Source organism: Podarcis pityusensis (assembly GCF_964106645.2).
Source record: "Podarcis pityusensis genome assembly, chromosome: 2".
In the NCBI taxonomy this organism is placed as follows: domain Eukaryota; kingdom Metazoa; phylum Chordata; class Lepidosauria; order Squamata; family Lacertidae; genus Podarcis; species Podarcis pityusensis.
The window spans coordinates 82,536,279-82,557,828 of NC_138029.1; the positions used below are offsets into that span (position 1 = coordinate 82,536,279).

General features: G+C 42.4%; 1 long non-coding RNA gene across 1 annotated transcript in view; it reads right to left on the reverse strand.

Annotated features, from left to right (window-relative positions):
• Positions 1-5,220: 5,220 nt before the first annotated feature.
• Positions 5,221-21,550, reverse strand: part of LOC308472225 — a 72,633-nt gene continuing 56,303 nt past the window's right edge. Inside the window, exons 2-3 of the long non-coding RNA XR_013983368.1 lie at positions 8,264-8,457; positions 5,221-7,680 (exon numbers count right to left, since the gene is read on the reverse strand). This is a non-coding gene — a long non-coding RNA (uncharacterized lncRNA). The remainder of the gene's footprint in view (positions 7,681-8,263; positions 8,458-21,550) is intronic.

Consider the following 21,550-nt stretch of genomic DNA (forward strand, 5'->3'; position numbering starts at 1 on the left):
CTTTAAAAGACTATTTGATACAACCTTTGATGGAGGTCAGCAATGAAATTATGGAGGGGAAGAGGGCACCGGAGTCGTGGAAGGAAGCGTTTATCACATTAATACCAAAGTCGGAAGCTGAAAAGACACAACTTAAGAACTATCGTCCCATTTCCCTTTTGAATGTGGATTACAAAATATTTGCAGACATTTTGGCAACTAGATTTAAAAAAGTTTTAAATGAAGTAATTCACAAGGACCAGGCCGGCTTTCTCCCAGGTAGACATCTGTTTGCTAATACAAGGAACATTATTGACATTTTGGAACTTTTGCAAACAGATATAAATACAAAAGCAGTTTTAATTTTTATAGACGCGGAGAAGGCCTTTGACAATATCTCCTGGAAATTTATGATGGGAAATTTAAAAGAGATGGGAGTGGGACGGGGTTTTGAGAATGGGATTGAGGCGATATATTCAGAACAGAAAGCTAAATTAATAGTTAATAATGTGGTTACAGAAGAGTTCAAAATTGAAAAAGGGACACGACAAGGTTGCCCTATCTCCCCTTTGTTATTCATTTCTGTTCTGGAAGTGCTATTGAATATGATTAGAGGGGATCGGTTGGTGGAAGGAATTCAGGTCGGACAGAAACAATACAAATTAAAAGCTTTTGCAGATGACCTGGTTTTGACTCTGCAGAAGCCAGAGCCTAGCACGAAAAGAGTATTACAATTGATTAATGATTTTGGTCGGGTGGCTGGGTTTAAATTAAATAAACAGAAAACTAAGGTCTTGGGAAAAAATTTGACTGATACAGAGTCAGAACGGTTTCAGAATGAGACGGAACTTAATGTGGTTAAGAAAGTAAAATACCTAGGGGTAAACATAACAGCAAAAAATCTAAGTTTATTTAAGGACAACTATGAAAAATGCTGGACAGAAATTAAGAGAGACCTAGATAGTTGGTCAAAATTGAAACTTTCTTTGTTAGGCCGAATTGCTGCTATCAAGATGAATGTATTGCCTAGGATGTTGTTTTTATTTCAAACACTTCAGGTTTTGGACAAAAAGGAGTGCTTTCAGAAGTGGCAGAGAGATATTTCTAAGTTTGTCTGGCAGGGCAAAAAGCCCAGAATTAAGTTTAAGATACTAACTGACGCAAAACAAAGAGGGGGCTTTGCCCTGCCAGACCTAAAGTTGTATTATGAAGCCGCAGCGTTCTGCTGGCTAAAAGACTGGCTACTTCTTGAAGACACTGATGTGTTAGATCTGGAAGGGTTTAACAATGCTTTTGGATGGCATGCATATTTATGGTATGACAAGGTTAAAGCAAATAAGGCCTTTAAGAACCATATTGTCAGAAAATCACTGTTTAATGTCTGGACAAAATATAAAGACTTGCTGGAAAATAAAACACCAAGGTGGCTTTCACCTTTGGAAGCTAAGGCCCGAAAAAGACCCAATATGGAGGCTAAATGGCCAAAATATTGGGAAATACTAGAAAAGGATGGAGACAATTGGAAATTGCAGAGTTTGGAGAAAATGAAAGACAAAGTGCGAGATTGGTTACATTACGCTCAGATTAAAGAAGTTTTTAAAAATGATAAGAAACTAGGGTTCCAGGTGGAGAAATCGAAACTAGAAACAGAATTGTTAGAACCAAAGATTAAGGTACTTTCAAGGATGTATAACTTGCTGTTGAAATGGAATACACAAGATGAAACGGTTAAATCAGCTATGATAAGGTGGGCACAGGACATTGGGTATAATATCATGTTTGAGGACTGGGAAAGGTTGTGGAGTAATGGATTGAAATTTACTGCATGTAACGCTTTGAAAGAAAATGTAATGAAAATGATTTATAGATGGTATATGACCCCAGTCAAACTTGCAAAAATTTACCACCTGTCTGATAATAAGTGTTGGAAGTGTAAAGAGTGTGAGGGAACGTTCTTCCACCTCTGGTGGACTTGCCCTAAAGTGAAGGCGTTCTGGGAAATGATTTATAATGAATTGAAAAAGGTATTTAAATATACCTTCACTAAGAAACCAGAGGCTTTCCTTTTGGGTATTGTCGGCCAAGGGGTGGCAAAGAAGGACCAGACATTTTTTATGTATGCAACAACAGCAGCAAGGATACTTCTCGCAAAACATTGGAAAACTCAAGAATTACCCACACTGGAAGAATGGCAGATGCAACTGATAGACTACATGGAACTGGCTGAAATGACCGGCAGAATTCGTGACCTGGGAGAAGAGAGGATTGAGGAGGATTGGAAGAAATTTAAGAATTATTTACAAAAACATTGTAATTTGAGTGAATGTTAAATAAGATGCTAGACCAAAATAACTGAGCACCACTAAATTTAGAAACTTTTAAGAAAATAAGTAAGATTGTGAAAATTTAACCCCTTTCGAGAACTATAAGATTATGAAACATAGAAGGGATATAAGAATCTAAATAAGATGATAAATTGCTGACAAAATGTTATAACGATGAAAGTGGGAGCGGGAGATGTGAGGAAGTCCAAAGAAAATGTGAAACTATGTTAAGACAAATGTTATATTGTTTATTATGTTTATTTCTATTGTAAAATCCAATAAATTGCTTTAAAAAAAAAAATAGATGTTTGAAGATACCTATCATATCTCCCCATATCTTTCCTATTTTACAAATTAAATATACCCAACTCCTTCATAAGGCTTGGTTTCCAGACCCTTGATCATCTTGGTTGCCGTCCTCTGCGCATGAACTGCTGCTGAGACTTTGCTTATGCTACCTCACATTGCTCTGAATGTTTAAGTGTCCACTGTTCTATGCAAAGGAGGAGGATAGGGAGAGAACCAGAACAGATGGAGGCTGCACAAGTTTTCTCCCAACAGATAAGCAACTGTGTCAGCAAGGGCCTCTTCTAATCCAAAGTAAGATATATGTTAGCTTAGCTAGGTGCTATTTGTAAAACAGCAATACTTAAGTGCCCACAATACCTTTGCAAGGGGAGGGAGAATGTGGAGAAAACCAGAACTTGTCCATGTACCCATGACCTCTTGGTGGCCACACCCCCATGACTCAATAGCCTCACTTGGTCTAGTGGGCACCATGAAAATTCACCCTCAAAATTCTTCCAAGGGTCAAGGCTGGTTTTTTCCTTTTGTGCAGGTACGAGCTTTCCCTATATATCAGTCTATAACGAGATACACCCAAAAATTACTAGCTGAGTGACCTTGGGTCCTGGCTTTGCCAGCCATGTTAGGATGGCAAAGAATGAATACAACTGTGAGTCAATCACATAGTGATCCGTGGTTGCTCGGACTCTTTGCTCATCCTGTTTCCTGCTATCCCACAGGGTCATCACTACTGATGAGCACCTCTTGAGCTCAACCTGGCTGCATACACACTATAAATTTAAAGCATACCTCTTGCCCACCCAAGAATCTTTTGAAGTATAGTTTGTTAAGGGTGCTGGGAATCATAGCTGTGAGAGGCATACCAGGATTCTTAGGAAGGGTATACTTTAAATGTATGGTGCAGACACAGCCTAACCCTGTACTCAGTTACAGCTGTCCCACACCCTAAATCTGAGCTGTCCTTGGTGCAAATCTGGCAAGGGTATGAAGGTTTCATGTCACCTTTTGATCTCAACGATCCTTTGCCTGAGATGACTTAAGGAAACAACAACTGAAGCAACCAAGCACTCTAATTCATGAGATTGAACACTGGAATGGAGAGATGACAGAATGCAGAAGTCTGTCCATATTTATGGTAATCCAAATACCTAGAGTTGGTCCATGAAAGAGACTTATTAGGAATAAAATGTGCCCTCCCAAGTCCACTGACATGATTTAAGAGGAGACAGAAATCAGAAATGTATTTATTTTAAGCCATATGCAGGAACCATTCACGGGAGTGAAGGAAGTATTAGAGATTAGCTTTGTTGTTCGTTTATACATTTAAACTCAACCAAGATTTGACAGACTTGGAAACATATGTTTTTTTTTAACACATGTCAAGGAATAGCTGCATTTTCAGATTTTAATGATTTATCCATGGCTGTACAAGATGTTGCAGGAATCAAACAACTCTTTAATGAAAGCAAAACGCTGGTGCTAATTGGTGCATGCAGGTTCTGAAGCAGCCTTACATCTTCTGCAAGTGGGAGGAAGGTCTCAGCAGAGCATCCCTGGGTGTTTGAGAGCTGTAACAGTGTGGGGCATTACACATACTAGGCTATGAGCCTATGTGTTAATTGCAGACGGGGGACAAGGCTGTAATGTTAAATAGAGGGTGGCAGTATCAGCAGTCTGGGAAGACATAACAGTAGGAGCATCCCCTCTGCTTCTGAAGTGCCAAAGTTCTTGAATGTGGATCCACAGGTAGCCAAAACAGCACCATCCAAGCATAATGAGGGAAAAAGAATTTTGTTTGGTCCACATGTTTATGCAAACCAACCCAATTAACACCTCTTGGACTAATATCCAATCAGAACATTATTATCTTTCGGATTTCACCCTTCTGCAAATTTTGTAATATGGTTCTTAGATAGGAAAAAAGTACAAAATACATAGAAATGCATAGAAACCCAGCCAGGTGGGTCGTGTATAAATGATAAAACAATCATCATCATCATTATATTTTAGGATAAAATATGTTTAGAAATGTGTGTGCATTGAGAAAAGTATTTTAAAAAGCTTCAAGTGGGGGGGGGATTCTAAAAAAGAGGACCCTAAAACAACACAATGAAGACTGGGGTTACATCAACACCATTCCTTTAAAGCACATTGCTTCCTCCAAGGAATCTTGGGTATTGTAGTTTACTAAGGGTACTCGGAATTATACAGCTCAGTGAGGGGTAAACTACATTTCCCAGGATTCTGTTGGGGAACACCATGCGTGGTAAATGTATGCTAAATGTATAGTGACCCAAGTATGGATGTGACCCAAGTGGCCATGGAATCCTGCCTGACTGTTGAGGGAAAATGGTGTCCCAGGTGAGAGGGAGGTGGAATGGAGTATCCTGGGAGAGGGCGCTGGTGACTGCTTGGGACATTGAACAGGAGCATGCCATGTTGTAAAACTGTACCATTTCAGGCTGTTGGTGGGGGCCTGTATGAAAAACTTCTACCACATGAAGAAATTCATGCACAAAAGAAACCAGAATGCTTGGGAGAGGGCTAGGCAAGAACCTCCCCATGCACCCTGGCACTTGCGGGGGCCTTCAGATGGGACTTTTAATAAGCATCCAGGGCAACTGGTGCTTTCAACTATTTTGGGATAGTCACACACACTCTGTTATTCCAGTCAATTTGCCTAACAGAAGTGGATCCAAAAGTATTGGCAGGGGAGGAAATCGGGTTGTACATATGCAGTACTATCCCCCTACACATTCTCTGAGTGTGCAAAGGGATTCAGGTGAACCTCCCTAGATCACCTACTGCATGGCAGTGGAAGTGGTGGAGAGATAATGCTTTCATGTCTCCACTGCATCGTTGAGGCGCTGTCTGGCTTCTCCAAGTGGCGTAGGGCTTAAGAACATCTACTCTGGTGAATGGTACTGTGGTGGAACCCTCAGAAGCCTGCCTTGACAGGTTTGCAAGGCACATCTGGAAGAAAGTCTGAGTAAGTTGCCTGGTGCACCATCTGGCTTGGTTTTATGGGATCAGCTTCAGCTTTTTGAGATCTGAAGATGTGCACACGGTGCTTTCTGTGGCAACATGTGCTCTTAACCCTTGCTTATCATTGCCGATTTGAGTGAGCTGGAAAGGTCCAGAGCATGTACGTAGGGCAGTATGGAAATGTTTAAATCATAAACCAACTCAAATATAGGACTTCATATAAAGAACATGAAAGAATCTTTGTTCACAAGATTTGGAAACAAGCCCTGAGAAGCTCCGAGAATGATGCATGTACTTATGAGTGGTCCTAGTATCATCATGTCATATTTAGCTAAGGCTGCTATCCTAACCCCACTTACTGAGTAAACCCTACTGAATTCAGTAGCACTTACTTCTGTGTAGAAATGGTACTAACTGCATTGCTAGTAACTTTTGTCAGTTATAATTAGTGTGTAGTTGGGTGTATATGTGTGTGTGACTTTTTTTTTATTAGCTTCTTAATTTTATTTTATTTTTGATTTGATTTTCACTGTCTGCATTTTCCAGGCTGCTGGCATTCCTTTTGTAGATAATCTCATCCCGTTTACTCTGCTCTATGGTAAGATAATGTTTGCTTTTCCAATACATTTTATTCCTTCAGAGCCTGCCAACAATGAATAACACGTTCCAAAAAAATATGAAAGCACAAACCACTTGGAATTAAGTCCCTTTGGTTTCCATGGAACTTAGTTTTGTGTAACAAGTTTATCACTGGCGTCTAATTATCTCCTGCCATCCTGTAACATACGCTTCAGCATAAGGGAATTATTCTTAATAATAAATTAATATTAGTTATAGTTTTCAATTCAGTTCTGCAGTTGTAATACATGCAGGCACGTGTAGTGATTGTGTTACAGCTGGGAAACACATATGCTGCTTTTCACAATAACATTATGAGTTTTTCCATGAGCTTCATCCTAAAGTTATGCTATCTTTGTGTTTCTAGTGAACATGAGATCCGTCTGATAAATGCAACCCGGTTCTATGACATACTGGGATGGAATATGAGGAAATGACAATTTTTAAAAAAGCAATGTACTTTGTAGTCTTGCGTGGTAATGCTTATCTGGGCTTGTTTCGCACCTGGCACCCTCAGGCAGCTGTGGGACCTTGACAGGGCCCAGTGCTGAATTGCTTTCTTGTTTATTTCTTCCATTTATATCCCACCTTTTCTTCCAAGGAGCTCAAGGCAGCATACGTGGCTCTCCCCTTCTTATTTTATCATCACAACAACCCTGTAAAGTAGGCTGAGAGACAGCGACTGGTTCAAGGTTGCCCAGTGAGCTTCATGACGAGGGCTGGATTAACCATTAAGCAAAATAAGAACATGTTTAGGGCATCAAGGGAAGGGGGGCACCACGTAAATTTTCCCTTGCCAGATTTACCATGGGCCATATGGTTCCATCAAAAGGCTCCCATAATAAATACCTGAAGGTATATAATGAAGGTGCCAGTTGAATCTTCCTAAGGAGAGCATTCTACAAATGAGGAGCCACTGCAGAAAAGGCCTGTTCTCATTTTGTCACCCTCCGGACCTCTTGTGGAGGAGGCACACGTAGAAGGGGCTCAGAAGACAATATCAGGGTGTGGGTAGGTTCTTATGGAGAGAGATGGTCCTTGAGGTATTGCAGTCCTGAGCTGTTTAAGACTTTTATAGGTCAAAACCAGCACTGGGCCCAGAAACTAATTGGTAGCCAGTACAGTCAGATCAGGGTCTGTGTAATATGCTTAAACTGTCTTTGCTCCGGTTAGCAACCTGGCCATCGAATTCTGTGCCAGCTGAAGTTTCTGAATTGTCTTCAGAGGCAGCCCTATGTAGGTGTTTAAAGACAAGACCTGCTTCTGCTGGTGGCAGCAGGCAAGCTTGTAGAAGACCATAGTGAGAAGACACTTTGCAAGGGGACTCTTTAGATCCGAAGCTGGCCATGTTCCCCTTTCCTCTTCTGTAGCAGGCAAATCCCCATGCACTCACAGGATTCTGCCTTCTGCATAAGACACTGGGGAGTCTATGTGTTTTCAGGGGGCTGTAATTCAGAGTCCATAGTCTCTGAAAGAAGTGGGAGGGATCGCAAGTCAGTTTCTATATTTGGGGTGAGTTTGCTTTATTGTTGCCCTATTACGATTTTCAGACATTTTGTACAGGAAAAGAAGGCTGAAGAAAAAGGATAACTACCTTATGTAATAAAATTTCAAAGAGCGTGAAAATATCCATTGGTTCATTGTCAAAACTTTATAAAGCCCTAAGGAGATCAAGTTTACAAAAGAAAGAAGGCTAAGTGAGAAAATGATTCCAGGCATGTCTGAGGATTTGAAGAAAAATATGAAAAGTTAAAAGAGAATGGAGTGTTGCTTTCCAACTATGAATGTGTCAAAACAAGAAAAAAGCTAGACAGTACCTGACCTGCAGGTTTGTCATTTCTTTGATTCATAGACAAGAGTGTTTTCTTCACATATGCCTTCACTCTGTCCAAATCCCCAAATCCTCTTTAGTTGAAGTAGAGTTACAGGTGATCTACAGAAGCTCAGACAGGATGACTGAGTTGTACTTATTGACAAGGTGTCCAAGAGAATTTTGTAACAAGGCAGAACAGAAAATTATCTGCCACCTACAACTTTCTCAGTATTCAGACCTTTGGACCATATCAGCGAGGCCAAGGGGAGAGTCATGTCGTCTGGGCAGCTGAGGACCTCCATACACACTGCCCAAGCTTGTGCCTCAGGGCGGTCATTTTGGTACTGCTAATGCAGCGGTTTGACTTCACCCCCAATGGTGCACTCCATTTTCTCTGGAGACTGAATGATGCCAACCAACCAGGCTTGCAATCTAAAAGATGTGACACAAAAAGAAAAGAGTTGGGGAGGGGGCATTAAAAAACAAACAAACCACAAGCTTGGTTATTCATTCTTTTCACAGATTTCAAATCTCAAGCTCATCACCAATTGCCATTGACATAACTGATTATGGGGCTGGGACATGACAACAATCAAACCTCTATTAACCTCCCTAGGCAATTTTGTTCTGATATGCAACGGTGTTTTCCCTAAGCTTCAGCCCCAAATCTATTATTTTAGATTGTTAAGCAATAATTTTGTCATGTTGTCAAAATTACATTTCTTTTTACCATTTTTAAAACAACTGGTGCCAAGTTGTTCTATTTCAAATATATTCATTAATAATGTGATTAGTATAGAGCTTTGGTTTTAATTGGAGGGAAGTAGTCGTACAAGTCTCTAATAACAAAGGGGCTTAAAATAAAATCCTATGAATGTATACTCAGAAGTAAGTTCAATTTAGTTCAATGGGGCTTGATCCCAGGTAAGTGTGTGTAGGAATGCATGGTAGGCCTCAACAAATCATAAAGTTGGAAGGGACCCTGATGATCAAGTCTAACACCCTACAGTGCAGGAATATGCAGCTGGATCAAACCTGCAAGCTTGCCGTTGTCAGCACCACACTCTAACCAACTGAATTTATCCACCTCCTGGGGCAAAAACCACATTGAACTTACTCCTGAGTAGACATATAGAGAGTGACACTGTGGAAGGCATGCACTCTCATAAGAAAGAGTCACTTTCATCAGCTGCGACCCACATTTTTATCTTCATCTGTGGGTTTGCCCCACATTTCATTCTCATTTTCCAGTCCAGAGAAACTGAGCATTAAACCAGTTTATATACAGGGATGCTGAAAGAAGCAAAGCCCATTGTAGCAAGTGCCAGGAGCATTTTTGTTTCTGTTCTCTCAAAGACACATCATGAGACTAGCTCCCCCCACCTTTAATCTCAAATGCTAATTGTGACTTTTTAAAGTGTGTGGGGAGGGGAAAGGAATCAAATAAAGCTGGAAAATGCACTGCACCATTTCATCGGAGGGGATTCTGCTATAAAGAAAGCATACCACAGCCTGGCAGCACCTAGGTGGAAGCAGATGAAATGTCCTTAATTTGATTCTGAGACACGCCTGATGCCAAGACTCACTACAGCCGCAGTTCATTGTATAATCTGTTTCCACATAATGTTGCCTTGCATTGAAAAGAGTTAGGCAAAATTATAATTCCCCTTATTATATTAATGGCTTTGGGGGCATACAATGAAGAGGAGGAAATCCCCCACCTCTACTAACCATTTCAATGCATCCAGTGCTATCAGTGCCCTGCATTTTCCCAGTCAGCTTCCAAAATCCCTACAACGTCCCAGCTGCCAGGTTTTGTATTTGGTTCTTTGATTTAGATGAATAATGTTTAAAAGTTCATGGGGTGTGAAATGGCATCTATGCACAAAAGGAGGTTCAGTAGCATAAATGATATTTCGTCCCCAAGGGCAGTTCAATTTATGCTCATGAAACGTGGCCTCAAATGTTGCCGTCTTTGGCTGGTAATGTACGGCTGGGCTTTTCGTTAAAAACCTAATTTGCTGCTTTGCTACACCTCCTTTTGAGAGGCCCTCATCAAAATGCAACGGGCTTACTGATACAAAAGGGCAAAGTCCGGTACCTTTGTTTTGTTGTTTAAGAGAACAGCCCAGTGCCTCTAATGCACTGCTTAGTGTTCGCTACGATTTGGAGACAGGAAAGATTAAACGGCATATTTTGGCTGTAAGACAGATGGAAAAGATAATTTAATTGGGCTGTGTGTCATTGAGCATGGGCACTGTCCTTGTCTCTTCTCTTTAGATCTATCAAAGGTTCCTGACAAGGGTGAGGGGAATGGAAGAAAGATGCTCAAGCCTTGGGCAGGGGGCAGCGGCTTCTTGCTTGGGGTCCTGAAGCTCGCTTGGGATCAGCAACATGGCTGCACAAGGCTAAAGAGGCAGCTAATCTTTCTACAGTCCTCTGTTAATATGGCTGCTGTTTTCATTGGGGGTGTTCAGATCACTTTGCCCATTTAACTATTTTTATTGTGTACTTTAATGTTAGTAAGGTTTCTGAGGCTTGCTTTAAACAGAAAAGTTGGGTAGAAATAACAAAAAGAAGCTTACAGATACCAGCAGGCTTTTACAAGCAGTTAGGCCCTTTTACCTCAGGCTCAAACTACACATCATAGTGGATCGCTTTTGCTTCTAAAGCCATGTGCCCTCCAACATTTCTCCAATGAAAATAGTGACGTCCCATTCCATAATGATAATTTTACTATTTACACCCCACACATATTACTGGGTTGCCCCAGCTACTCTAGGTGGCTTCCAACATATATAAAAACATAACGAAACATTAGACATTAAAAAATCTTCCCTATATAGGATTGCCTTCAGATGGCTTGGGGGTGCGGATGACTCAATGCCCTTCAACATTTCCCCAATGAAGGTGGGACATTCCAGGTTCAAATCAGAAACCGGGACGGCTTCTCTAAATCAGGAACGTCCCTGAAAAATAGGGACACTTGGAGGACTGCATGTGTGCCCCAATTTGCACATGCAGCAGGGTGGGGGAGATCTGTTTTTTAAAATATTTGTTTAGCAAGTGTGCAGGTGATGGTAGAGTGCAAAAGCCTCCTGTAGCACCATGGCTTACCTTCCCTTAGTCTGTCACCTCCAGTGCTGCTTACTGAATGGGAGAAGCAACACAGTGGGCAGGTCAGTGTGGCACAGATGCACAACTATTTTGTTGACACATATAAATATATTGCTCAGATTGTGGAATTTTAAAACTGGCTTCCTAGCCTGTGGAGCCATGATTTCCTAAGGCTGAACTGTAACATCACATGTTGTTTGTTTGTTTTAAGCACAGCATTTCAGAGCACCATGTATACCCAAAGGCAGATGTGTTCCAAAGAGCACTGGGGACCTGTACAATCATAGGTGAATCCACCACAAGCTGCCTTTGTTGATACAGATGCACACAAAGATGCAGGTGTAGAGATGGAGCAGCACACGGAGATGCTGCCAAGGAAATCTGAAAACTCCCGAGCATCACTAGCCAAAATGCAGATGCTAGCAATGACTGACAAGGCCAGCACACCGTGTCTCAGTGTTCAGACACAAAGTGATCTGAATAACCATGAAAGAATGATGGACACTGCACTAGCATTGCTCAATATTGATGGCTCTGGCAAGGAGCTACACATTGCCTGTGTGCCAAACATCAGACAAGACAATGCTACGTGTTTTCCTGCAGCCAAGAAGAGAAACAGAGTGGTGATGGTGGGGGGTGGGGGTGGGACTCTCAAGCTAAAATAAAAGGTGCTTGCTGCATGACATGGTGGATAATAGTCATCAGGGCACATTAAGTGTGTCTGTACCAAATGTGTCTCTGTCTTTTGTACCTTAACAATGTGTACCCTCATCCAGGGACGATCCTATGATGAGGCAGAGTGAGGCAGTTGCTGAGGTATGAGGAGGACACTAGTCTTCTGCCCTCAGGTGCAGTGGAAGATACAGTCCTTTCCCCAATATTGGGGCAAGATTCAACTACCAGTCAAACGCACTTCTGTTTGTGCCTTGGGGAAAGGCTCCATCTTGTCCTTTACCCCAGGCAGCAAAATGTCTTGAGGTGGCCTCACCCTCATCAGTGAGGGCCTGCTAATTTTATATACAAATATTGAAGCTGCATTGTCTTATCTGCCTGTGTGCTGTAGTAGTTAGAGTGGTGGACCAGAATGAGGGAGATCAAGGCTCAAATCCCTACCAAGCCACAAATTCACAAGGTGACCTTGGGCCAGTCACAATTTCTTGGCCAAACATACTTCACAGGATTGTTGTGAGGTGAAAATAGAGACCTATGAATGCTACCTTGAGGTCCTTGGTGAAAGGTGAGATATACACATAGATGTTGCATTGAATCTATAATTCAATGCATATATAACCCATGCAGATGGGTCACAGGTTCAATCCTTGGCAGCTCCAGGTAGCATGGGGAGAGACACTTGTCTGAAATTTTAGAGAGCTTCTGCCAGTCAGTTCAGACAATTCTGAGGTAAATAAAAAAATCCATTCCACCAGCACAATGCAGTGTACATAACCATGCGCAGGTGTTGTTATAAATGGGAAATTCAACGTGCGAGGTGGGTGTGAGGATATGCTCTACCTCCTCAACCCCATTGCCCTCTATGTATTCAAGCCTACTGTACTCATGGAGGTTTCTGCACACTGTAGAACCCTCAAAAATCAGGGTTGTACACCACCCAAGGAGCCTACATCAGCAGAAGCAGACTTCAGAAAGTTGCCTTTAAACTTGCCAAGGGTCATGGGGACTGAGTAGGGCTATAATAGACTATTAGCTAGTCTATTCATTAGAACCAAGGGAGAGAACATGTAGCTCTCCAGCTTTTGCTGAACAACAACTCCCATCATCCCTTTGGTAATTCTTTCTGAGGCTGATGGGAGTTCCACTCTCTTTCTTCCATCGCCTTTTACTCTCTCCCTTTCTGCCACCCCCTTCTCTCCCTTTCCCCACATTTCTTCCTCCTTTCTACCCACATAAAATTAATCTGATCGTCAAAGGTTTCTTGCCCCATCTCTAGCTTTATTTTTGGTTTTTTGGGGTTTTTTTTGTAGCTCTAAGATATAATTTCTGTTCATGAAGGTTTTCTTCAACTAAAGCAAGTTAAAAGAAGATATCAGCTGATCATCTCAGATAACTGTGTCAATTATCTGGCCATATTCATCTGCAGCTAGGCTGCAACACTCAACATCTAAACTTTCCTTTTGCCTTTTCAACCTAGTCAAATTATACTAGCGTGAGCTTTACATGCCTAATGAAGTACAGCTCAAGAGATTAGGAACAAAGCATTTCTGTAGAACTAACATGCACTTCAGCAATGTGAGTGCAGGGACTGTTGCTTATCCACAAATAGGTTCTGTCAGTTTCGGCTTTTATCTTGGATGTTCCTGAAGGAATCTGGATTAGCATAATGAGGATGTTCATGAACCATCTCATTATAATTTTAGAATTTTTCAGCACTGAAATAATATACTCTGTTTTCAAGTTCCGCTGCTTATGAATTTTATCTTTGGAAATATTTTTGTTACAAACGGGACTTGCAGTAGTTCTCCTGTGTGTCTGTTTATATACCCTTACAATCTGGGGTGGTTAAAAAAAAGACACATTGATGAATCCCTGAGCATCATTAGAATGTCATTCAAAGCACCAGACATCTGAATCTGCCTTTATCAGCTCTAATAGGGTTCCCCCCCACACCTCTAATGGGATACATCTAAAGGGATGAATATTGCACAGCACTGCATTCCAGGTAATTGCAAATAATTCCAGATTAACCCAGGCTCACCCAAATAAATAGTCTACTGCGTTTGATAATGCAGTTAACTAGTTGCCAAGCTCTTGCACAGTAACTATATACTTGATTTTTTTTAAAAAAGAAAATAAACTACAATGAGTAGAACCAGAAGGATCAAATTGCAATTATTGGTGGGTGTAGCCAGCCCTTTCAATGGATGATAACCTCAAGCTCAATGTAAGTGGGGAATATTCCCCTGCCAAAGTATGCTTAGATTCCTCAGAGCCCTTCCAAAGAGAATAGGAAGGGCTTTTGCATGTGCACAAGGGAGGACTTGCACTTTTCCTGTCTAGAGCTACACACAGTTGCCACACATTGATGGCTTCCTTTGAGAGTCCCTAGGACAGGTCTATTCTTTTAGCTTTCAGAAATGCTAGTGAAATGCCACTCCTGTGTTGAGAGGCAGTATGTTGGGGACGACAGAGGACGAGATGGTTGGACAGTGTTCTCGAAACTACCAGCATGAGTCTGACCAAACTGCGGGAGGCAGTGGAAGACAGGAGGGCCTGACGTGCTCTGGTCCAGGGGGTCACGAAGAGTCGGACACGACTAAACGACTAAACAACAACAACATGTCACTGACTGGATATAGGATGCTAAGAGCTGCAGCAAGATGGCCCTCACCATCACGTCTTGCTTTCGAGTTCCTGGCTGCTACTGGAAATAGGAAGCTGTGTGAGACAGCCCTTATGTTCTTATGCTGCAAGGTGCTGTCAATAAGCTACTTTCTTATGTGTTGCAGATTTTCTTCTTGTGGGGTGGTTTTTGTTTTTTTTTGTAACCCATTTTGTGATTTTTTTTCTACTTTTAAGGCTCATTGATTTCAACATTAGAGTTGAACATGTCCTCAACCTGCTCCCCCACCTCAGAATGTAAATCAGGCGAACGTAAAAGCATTTAGAAGTTTGGCTAAATTGCGGCCCATCATTTTCAGTAACATCCAGCTGAGTATATACCTCAGACTCTCAGTGCCCTGCCAGCAACAACAAAACCATTTGAACAGTGTTCAGCTGGCAATCCTATGGCTTGGTTGAGCCATATTATATAGGGGGGAAAGCCATTAATCACAGAAACTTTCCCCCACACAGAGAACAGGCAAATATTAGGTGCAGATTATTTGTGTCTACCTCACCCCTAAGGGCAAGAGTGTTGAACTTCAGGCCAGAGCGCTAAGTGAGGTTCTCCAAGCCTCTCTACATCTATTATTTATTATTTAAACGTGTATGTCACAGAGTGAGCTAGCAGTAAATCTCCCACAGTTCAAAGATGGAGTTAACTCTTTATTAGCAAAAACAGGATCTTCACAGACTTGGCTGAGTGTCAGGCCAAATGAGTACAGCAGCTCATCCCCGTTAGGTCTCACCCCATGAATCAGTTGTGGAGACTGCATGTTCCCACTTCCCCACAGCTGTCTAAGCCCCTCCCCCCCGGGCTTTTCCCAAGCCATCAGAGACTGCACCTGCGTGCAGTCTGTTGTTTTCTTCCTGTTTCAGCCCTCTTCTGGTTCTGGGAGACAGAGGGGGAGAGGAATTTGTCACATTAGGAGTGGTAGACACCTGTGACTCCTCACCAGCCTGCCTCATCTCTGCCTCTTGGCTTTGCTCCTTCCACTCGATCTGCTTTGGCTTCTGCCTCTGATTCTGGACTCCCCCCTGCCTCTCTCCCAGCTCACTAAGCCCTGTTATCTCTTCAGCTTCCACCTCCTGTTCCCAGTCTCCTCCCTCTTCCCACTCATCGTTGTCCCACCACCAGTCCCCAGGCTCTGAGTCGTCTTTCCATGGCGGTTCTCACAGCTGCTTCCTCTCACCATTCCTCTGCATCCAACAGTCCACGATAGTGTATAAACTGTACTTTCATAGAAAATATGGCCCTTGGGACTCTCCCCCCACCTTCTCCCCCCAACACTCCCCTTCTCCCCACGTCTCACTGGTCCTGATTCACACCCTCCTTTCTGCTGGCGGAAATGTGTCCTTCAACTCCGATAATGCCCCATTAATACTTGGATGCAGGATAGAGACAAGAATGTGAGTGTATGTAGAAACTAGCTTACATTACCGTGGTGAAATATACATCTCTTGCTCCACCCACTTTTGCACCTGGTCCCGCCACTGGCATGTGCTCCTAGAAGGTTGCTCAGGAGGGAATGTGTCTATCAGGATGATGAAGGTTCTGCAACCCTGCTATAGGAGAAGGGCCACAGCTCAGCTGTAGAACACATGCTTTCCATGCAGAGGGTGTCTGGTGTCTCCAGGCTGGGCTGGGAAAGACTTGCTTGAAAGCTCAGAGATCTGCTGCCAATCCCTGTTGACAATACTAAAACATAAGAGCGTGCTGGATCAGGCCAATGGCCCATCTAGTTTACATGGCCAACCAGATGCCCATGGGAACACCACAAACAGGATCTTGTTTCCTGCTTGGCAGGGGGTTGGATTCGATGGCCCTTGTGGTCTCTTCCAACTCTATGATTCTATGATCTGAGTGCAACAACTCTCTCTTTTACTACAGGTTCCAGCAACTGGTGATACTCTCAGCTAAATGGACTAATGGTCTGATTTCGTATAAGGCAGCCTCGTGTGTTCCTACCGTGTACTTTTCTCCCTGCTTCCTTTTCACAATTGTGAAATATCTCTTGCCAGCATAAATTTACTATGTCATCTCTTTTGAAGGTCTTATTAAATTCCCTTTCAAACTCAACTGGACCAGAACACTTGTTCAAAATAGTTTTAATGATGGCTACAACTTCTACAGCTGCAGCAGTTAGTCTCGTTGAATACTAATAGGCAACACCCTCCCCCATGCTGTTCAGTTCTTCCCAGGAAGGGTTGCAATAAACTTGGTCATTAGACCATATGGCCTCAAAACAGGACCCCTAATCAAATTTCTGATTCAAGGACTTAAATATTTGTATGGCTTTTTGGCTCTAGAGCAGGTTTCCTCAAACTCGGCCCTCCAGATGTTTTGAGACTACAATTCCCATCATCCCTGACCACTGGTCCTGCTAGCTAGGGATCATGGGAGTTGTAGGCCAAAAACATCTGGAGGTCTGAGTTTGAGGGTGACTGCTCTAGAGAAAGAGTCATCTGATCTGTATACTGGGCATGCACACACAACTAATGGAAAGAGCTTAAACTGGAGTGGGTTTTCCAGAAGGAAAGTTTAGTGCTGTTTTCACAGGGATGCTTGTCATCCATCCGTCTCAGGAGACAATGGAGGAGTGCGCTTTTGGGAGTGAAGTCCAATTGTTGGAAGGTTATAACGCCTGCTGTGGCTGTAGAGACTGATACAGGGGACCCATGTTTCGTTGCAGGTGCACCAAGGTGTTTCTTTTCTCTGTGCTCCTCCCAGTGGTCATTCCTCCTCTGGTCACTGCTATGGATGTATGACCTGCCTGTCTCCAGGCACTGCGGTCGTCTGCAAGGGATTCCCACATGGTTGCGGTTGATGTTGCCACGTTTGAAGACATAGCACAGAGTCGGTCATAACACAGAGTAGAGCACATTCTTAGGGATCACGGGGATAATTAGTAACAATAACAATAATAACAAACATTGTAAATAGCTTTAAGACTCATTTTTTTGTATAAAGCAATACACAAGCCTAATAAATCATATCAAAATGAAACAAAGCAGATGCTTTACCACTGAGCTATGCCTCTACCCATTTTTTACAACTAAGATGCTACAGGTATGATCCAGGCAGGTCCGGTGCAATCATTAGGCCAGCTAGGCAGCTGCTTAGGGCACAGGCCTCAGAGGGTTGCAGTACAGACCTTTGAGGGGCACAGTTTTATACAGATTAGTTTTTGTTATATTTGACAATGTTTTACTTTTATTTTATATGAAGAATGTCATCATTTCTACAGGACAAGTGTGGGGAGAAGGACCGTTATTATTATGATCATTTTACTATTAGGCTGTCTGTCAGTATGCTTTTTACTATGTTTCTATCATTGATGTGTTGTGATTCATTTCTAATGTTGTACACCACCCTGAGATCTTTTGATTAAGGACAGTATATAAATTGAATTCATCATCATCATCATCATTGTCATGTTTCTGAAAATTGAAGTTAGAAATTTTGGGGTGGCGTGCAAGCAGCTAGCTTTGCCCATGGCATAAAACAGCCTTGGCTCGACTGTAAAATAGCCTGGCACCGACACTGGATCCAGGTAAATGTGAAGGGCTGTAGCTCAGTAGCAGAGTATTTTCTCTGGATGCAGAAGAAGAAGAGTTTGGATTTGATATCCCGCTTTATCACTACCCTAAGGAGTCACAAAGCGGCTCACAATCTCCTTTCCCTTCCTCCCCCACAACAAACACTCTGTGAGGTGAGTGGGGCTGAGAGACTTCAGAGAAGTGTGACTAGCCCAAGGTCACCCAGCAGCTGCATGTGGAGGAGCGGAGACGCGAACCTGGTTCCCAGATTACGAGTCCACCACTCTTAACCACTACACCATACTGGCAGGTTCTAGGCTGAATCATCAGCTTCTTCAAGCAGGGCTGGATAAGATTCCCTCTATAAAATTTGTGTGTGTGTGATTTTTATTTGATTTTACAGATATAAATTTATAACAAACTCAAATACATATCTATATAAAGAGATTTCGCTGAATCACAGAACTTCCCCCCAACCCCTCCATGGGTCCTAATGTCAACATTTTCAACTGCATATTACAGTATATCATAATCTATATTTTATATCTATCCATATTGTCCATAGTATTTGTTATATTACAAGTGAGGTTAGAATCCTGCTAATGTTTTCATCTGCTTAGAATAGTCTCCTAAGTAAATTATAATTTTTTCCCATTCTTTCTTGAAGCTTTTGTCTTCTTGGTCCCTGAGCTTTCTGGTCAGTTTTGCCATTTCGGCATAGTCTAACAGCTTGGATTGCTATTCCTCTCTGGTAGGGATTCTTTCTTCTTTCCATCTCTGGGCTAGTAGCATCTGTGCTGCTGTTGTCACATACAGAAAGAGTCCTTTCTGTTCCTTTGGGATGTCGGTACCTATAATTCCTAATAAGAAGGCTTCCGGTTTTTTAACAAAAGTTATTTTAAACATTTTTTTTCAGTTCATTATATGTCATTTCCCAGAAAGCTTTTATTACTTTACATGACCACCACATATGATAAAATGTACCTTCTTTTTCCTTACATTTCCAGCAGGTATTTGTACTTGTTCCATACATTTTTTTGCTAGCTAGGAGTCAAATACCACCAGTACATCATTTTCATATAATTCTCTTTTAGCGTACAACATGCTGTAAATTTAGATTCCCTCTATAAATTGTTGTGGTGATTCAGAGGTTTAATCTGCATTCAATATGGATTTGAGTTTGTTCGTGTTGCTGTTAACTTCTCTCTGTCTTACATCATGGATGTTGGCTTAAGGACAAGATTTCTACCTGCAGAGCCACTGCCAGTCAACATAGACAATACTGAGCTACCGTATTTTTCGCTTTATAGGACGCACCCGACCATAGGACGCACCTTGTTTTAGAGGGGGAGAACAAGAAAAAAAAAATCTCCCCCTCTCTGCTCAGCGCCCCTTCAGCGAAGCGGCAGGAGAAATGGAGCCCCTTCCATTTCTCCTCCCGCTTGGCTGAAGGGGTGCTGTGCAGCTCTCCCTCTCTGCTGAAGCCAGGGTAGTCTTGCTCTCCCGGCTTCTGCAAAAGGAACCTGAAGCCTCCGGAGGCTTTAGGCGGCTATCCCTGAAGCCTAGAGAGAGGGGTCGGTGCGCACGGACCCCTCTCGCTCTCCAGGCTTCAGCGAAAGCAATGCGAAGCCTCCAGAGCATGGAGGGAGCGCTCCCTCTGGGCTTCGGAGCCTTCGCGTTGCTATCGCTGAAGCCAAGGAGCCTGCATTTGCTCCATAGGACGCACATACATGTCCCCTTAATTTTTGGAGGGGAAAAAGTGCGTCCTATAGAGCGAAAAATACAGTAAATCGACCAGTGGTCTGACTCAGTATGAGGCACCGTCTTATATTCTTTTGAAGTACCTTCATTCATCTGATTTCAATGGGAGGGATGAGTATAGGCTTTGCAGTGTGTTTCTTATTGAAATGAAGGTGCTTAATTTTGGATAGATCATATCATTTCTCCCCTTTTAATATATATCCCATTAATTATCGTGTACTTTATTATATAGCTATATATCTGTTTATTGTAATTCAAAATAAAGGCTAAGCAGTGAAATCCCTAGCAAGCAGCATCAAAATCAGTTAGAAAATTAGGATTTATTACGCAAGTAATATATTTTGATGAATGTATAATTAATTTCAATTGCATAAAAGGCATTTTCCTCATTTGGATTATTAACTTTCTCCTGTTACCCTATCATACAAGAAGACACTTTTCTTTACTCCCCCCCCCCCCATAGCTTTTATATTACGTATTTGCAATAATCATTTACCTTTGTGTGTTTTTGTGTGTAAGAGATAATTGATTTCAAAATTGCCAAATTAAAATATTCAGGTTATGTTAAATTAGACATCTGTGATACAGCCTAATGTGACTTGATGCAAATTTGAAAGAAGCAGGATTTTTTTTGCTGCTTTAGAGGAAGAATAATTAGCCAAATCATGAAGAAAAGTATTCAGTTGTGCAGGGCGAGAGGCACAAGCTGCAAATCTTAAACTAGTGGCCTTCTGATTGCTTAAGTTGTGATCCCGAGACAAGGAAATAAAGCATATATCAGTGTGTAAGTAGGAAACGTGGAAAGACCCTTCTGGATCAGGACAGTGGCCAACCTAGTCCAGCATCCTTTTCTCACAGTTGCCAGTCACCCGTGGGAAACCACAAAAGCACTCTCCCCTTCTGTGGTTTCCAGCAACTGTATAACAAGCGGAACTCAATCATTCCTTCCGTCTCCAGCAGCCAGGTGTTGAGTGCTGTTAGGTACTAAGCTTGGGTCCTAGAACAATAGGTAAGTAGATCCTAGAATGCAACAACTGATTGGCTTGCAGGAAAAGACCAGTCAGGCTCCAGGAGGGAAGCAGAATCAGCCAGTCAGACGGAACTCATTATGTAAATAATGTATATAAAAGCCTGGGGTTTGGGGGGCAATTCAATCACTGTTTTACAAGCTGCAATAAAGAGCATGAAATCACTACAGGACTCCGAGTATATTTCAAGTGCCATTGCTTATGAAGCCAAAGCAGCACCAATCAGAAGACGGAAGTATCACCAGGTTTGGGGAAAGTTTTACTTGCCCAGTGACAAAAAACCCCCCAAAACACTTTAGGAGTGGAGACCCTAAGGGGAGACAAACAAACAAGTCACCCAGTGAAGACTGGGTATGCTCAGTGGCCATGGAAATGGTGACTGTTGTGGGAGATGGGAAACTGGTGAAAAAGGGGGAGCTGAATATAGCGGCTGAAATCCTGAACAGCAGCACTCCACATGGCAACGTTTTGTTGGAGGTCCCACTTGCATGTTTGATGAGCAAGGCAAGATGTTCATACCTGAACAGAAGCTATGGAGATGTCCTGATGGTTGACATGCTCCTCCTGCCAAGCTTTTAAAGATAAGGCTGGGTGAGCTCACTCGCAATACTTTCTCACCCTACAGGTCTGCACACATGTACTCTGTCATGGCAGGGGTGTCTGGTCCCACCTATTAAGGAGGTTCCTAGTTCTTGGCGACGGGATTGTGTCCTGCCTCTCTGTCTCCAGCTCCACTGCCACCT